We start from the raw sequence: 4,663 nt of genomic DNA, 5'->3' as shown, positions 1-4,663 counted from the left end.
AGGAGTGGGTCCATTGGCATAAATGGTACTAATCATGGTAATATTCACTATGTCTGACAGTCTTTGCAGGGTTGAGTCCTTAGTGAATTTTTTCACTGACAGGAAAGTTTGCAGAGACAGTGAATTTTAAGTGAATATTGCAAAATATTAATGGAAAGTGAATTATGAAATCATAACAATAGTAATTTCACCAGAAACCTGATTCTATGCATTACACTCATCTACCTAGAAAACAGAAATATATCATGTGGTCTAAGTATCCAATAAACTATTGGGCTGAAATATGTTTATATAAAACATAAATGGAGTAATTTTTGAACAATGAACAAATTCATGGACCTCAAGATCTGTTCACAGACCATTCATGAACAGAAAAAATTCAATGGTTAAATAAAATAATTAAATTGCAGGAAACAGCTTGCCCATCTGTACTGTATTTAAGAGCATAAGAAGTCCTAATGAGATTTCATCTGAATAAAAAATACCCTCTCTGTTTGGAGTGTCTCAGGAGGAAGAGACATAATGGTAGTTAGTTTATCTTATTCATTAATGTAGCTTTCACTCTTCATTTGCATAGGAGCCTTCTCAGTGTATCTTTTAAAGTGCATAAGTATGTGCTTTCAAATTTTAGATGTAGTCAATAGTGTCAGTGAAAGAGGAGATGGCACACAGAAATGCCATCCTTTCATCATATGTTTCCTGGAAGAAAAAAAACCAAAACCATGTACTGTGTGATTTAACAACCTGGTCCCATAACAACAAGCTTCCCACGCACGAATGTTGTCATGGGCACTACCAATACTGTCTCTACAAAAGTTCATCAGGGACTTATAGATCAACCGATGAAAGGAGGATGAATGTGAAGCAGAATTCTCTCTGGAGAAAGGTACTGTTGCTATGCTAAGGGTGAATTCCAGTAGTAGAGAAATTACCATTTCTTCTTTATGATTTTGAAATATGTCGTGGAAGCATTTCAGATGCAACAGACTAATTATCTACTATCACGTTAACTGTGACGATAATCAGATCAGACATCATTCCATTCCATGACATCTTAAATTCTGCACATTATTATTATGGAAAAACATCTTCAAACAGTAGAAAAAGCAAATTGATATTTGGTTTGAATAACTATGCAACTGTGGAGATGCACCATAATGGGAAACATTAATATTTTTTCATCCTTCCCAGCCCCAACTCCATAGAGAAAAGAGAACTTGGTCCTTGTAAAACATTAAGGTATTTTTTTTAAATGACCTAATTAAGTTACTCCAAGTGTGATCCATCAGCGTCCTGTCACCTGAATATTGCTGAATTACCTAGAGAAAACAGAGAAATATCAACAATAATTCACTTGGTGAATTAAAAATCTCTCTATTATATAGTCCTTCAGTAATACTTTAGTGCAGTGGCTCTCAATCTTTCCAGACAACTGAACCCCTTTTAGGAGTCTGGTTTGTCTCGCATACCCCCTAAATTTCACCTCACTTAAACACTACTTGCTTACAAAATCAGACATAATACAAAAGTGTCACAAAACACTTTACAGTGTCACACATTACTGACAAATTGCTGACTTTCTCATTTTTACCATATAATTATAAAATAAATCAAGTGGAATAAAAATATTGTACTTGTATTTCAGTGTATAGTATATAGAGCAGTATAAACAAGTCATTGTCTATGAAATTTTAGTTTGTACTGACTTTGCTAGTGCTTTTTAGGTAGCCTGTTGTAAAACTAGGCAAATATCTAGATGAGTTGATGTATCCCCTGGAACACATGTGCGTACCCCCAGGGTTACACATACCCCTGGTTGAGAACCACTGCTCTAGTGGCATGACAAGCTACACAAGTGTTGCCAAAATGTATCTTAAAAAAAGTGACAGATCTTTCAAGGTACGTACAGTCTGCCCAAAATAGGGCTTTACAATGTGATTGGTGTTCTATCCCCTAGGACCATTTGCCATTACTGTCTATCCTTGATTCAAAGGCAGATTCTCAATTCCAGTGTTATAGAAGAAATGTTATATACTTATTGATGTTACAGAAAAAAAAAAGAAGCTAAGACAGCTTTAGCTCAGAAAGCTGCCAACATAGTATTTATAGATACCCATTTTGTAGAAAGATTGTCAGGAGAGTCTTTAATGATGCCAAATAATAGGAAGTGGAATGTACTTTAGAGCAAATAAAGGTATGCTTATAGTAGTTCATCCTCATTTTTCTAGGCTCCCCCTGTGTAATGTCCTTCTGCAAGTCCCCCAATTAAATGAATTCCACTGATAATAGCGCAGATAAAAATAGCTTTTATGTGAATAGATTGATAAAGTGAGTGAAATCCTAAACATTAGGTCCTCATGGAAATATATTGTGGAAATAGACTCTGAGCTTTATTAACAATGCAGTACGATTTGTTATTCCATTACCTGCCTTTCAGAAACAGGCATGAAAATTAATCCATAATTTAGTAATAAAGCCTGCCAAATATGGCATTATAGCAGAATAATTGATTACATCAGGAAGTTAACATTTATAACAAGAATGATTAATTTATGTAATTTTATTTATACCCAGACCCAATGTTATGACTCCCATCCAACACAAATCTGCAATTTATTTTGTCTGGTATTTCAGGGACTTAATCCTCTATAAAAATCCAGCCTCTCTAGATCTTTATCTCAGCAGTCTTCAGTCTGTCTGATGTACACAGCTGTTCTCTCCTTCTGTTTTTAATTCCAGTTAGGATTTTTAGAATGTACTGAAGGGTTAGTAACTTGATTTTTGTGGTGGATTTTTTTACATTCAAGAGGACCTTGGAACCCAGAATAGGGGGTCAGATGGCAATGTTCTTACCTTGAATAAGAACCAAAGCCCTCATTCTGTCGCTATTGAAATCAATGTCAATATTTCTTTTATATTCAAATTCTCCTTGTCTTACTGGCATAGAACTTGTCTTTGCTAGCTTTTGAACACTCTCTATCCCAGTCCAATAAAGCACATAAGCATTTGCTTAAATTTAAACATCTGAATTGTCCCATTGAAGTTAATAAAACTAATGTTCTCAACTTCACATAATCTCAGTTGCTTTGCTGGATTGCACTCAAATTCTCAGTACCTTGCTGGACTGAAGCCATGAAGACTAATCCCTGGTGGTGTTGAGCACCTCCAACAAAGTGCTGAGCACCCTCAACTATTTTGTAATTTTATGGGAATTGAAGATCAGGGTCATTGGCTTCAAATCCTGATACAGTAGAACTTCAGAGTTACAAACACCCCGGGAATGGAGGTTATTCTTAACTCTGAAATGTTCCTAACTCTGAACAAAACGTTATGGTTGGTCTTTCAAACGTTTACAACTGAACATTGACTTAATACTATTTTGAAACTTTACTATAGAGAAGAAAAATGCTGCTTTCCTTTTTTTTTTTAAGTAGTTTACATTTAACACAGTACTGTACTGTATTTGGTTTTTTTCTGGGTCAGGGATGGGATGCGGTCTCTGCTGCTGCCTGATTTCATACTTCTGGTTCCATGTAGTTGACTGGTCACTTCCTAGTTAAGGTGTTTGTAACTCTGAGACCCTACTGTAGTTTTATGAATAGCCCCATTGACTTCAAACCCTGGTCATCTTACAAGTAGTCTCATTAACTTTAAGAAGAATGTTCAAGTGAGTATGTTCTTTGCAGCAGGAATCTTATCTTCAGGATCAGGGGCGGCTCTAGCAATTTCACCACCCCAAGCATGGCGGCACGCTGCGGGGGGCGCTCTACCGGTCGCCGGTCCCGCGGCTCCGGTGGACCTCCTGCAGACGTGCCTGCGGAGGGTCCGCTGGTCCCGCGGCTCCAGTGGGCCTCCCGCAGGCACGCCTGCGGATGCTCCACCAAAGCCGTGGGACCAGCGGACCCTCTGCAGGCACGCCTGCGGGAGGTCCACTGGAGCCACCTGCTGCCCTCCCGGCGACCGGCAAAGCGCCCCCCGCGGCATGCCGCCCCAAGCACACGCTTAGCATGCTGGGGCCTGGAGCCGCCCCTGTTCAGGATCATTAAGTTTCTAGTATGCTGTTGATATTATATCAATAAAAGGATTTGGCTTTACAACAGCTATTGATCATGCCAAGCCTCAGCCTCCCTAGCAATAAGGGAGGGGAGGCATTTCCCACAGAAGAAGAAAAATTAAAAACTTAACAACAAAAAAACCCAACTCCACAACTCTTTGCATAGTTCAGTTTTGTTGTACTTCTTCTTAGACCATACACTCTTCAAGGCAAGGGCTAAGTCTGCCTCTGTATATGTGCAGTGCCTAGTACTGCAGGGGTGCGGGGGTGTCTTGATCTTTATTAGGGCCTCTCCAGCAGTAATAATATTAAATAAAAAAAATAATTTTTAAACTAATTGTTCAGAATTTCTTTTAGCTAGTTTAACAGCAAAGCCTGTAGACATTCTGCTCTGTCCTCAGGCGTTCTGAGACAATGAAGCCATATTCTAAGGTCTAGAGATGGGAGGTTATCCCATGACTAACAATAGTATACATCTTAAAAAGACAAAGTGACATCACTCTGTCACCTCCACCTGGGTCTGAATAAAATATTGTTATAAATTTAATAATCACATAGATAAATGCAGGATAATTCATCCAATTATATTATCTATTGAGACACATTTTG

This window comes from Mauremys mutica, chromosome 3 (assembly GCF_020497125.1).
Source record: "Mauremys mutica isolate MM-2020 ecotype Southern chromosome 3, ASM2049712v1, whole genome shotgun sequence".
In the NCBI taxonomy this organism is placed as follows: Eukaryota; Metazoa; Chordata; order Testudines; family Geoemydidae; genus Mauremys; species Mauremys mutica.
This window is presented reverse-complemented; position numbering follows the sequence as displayed.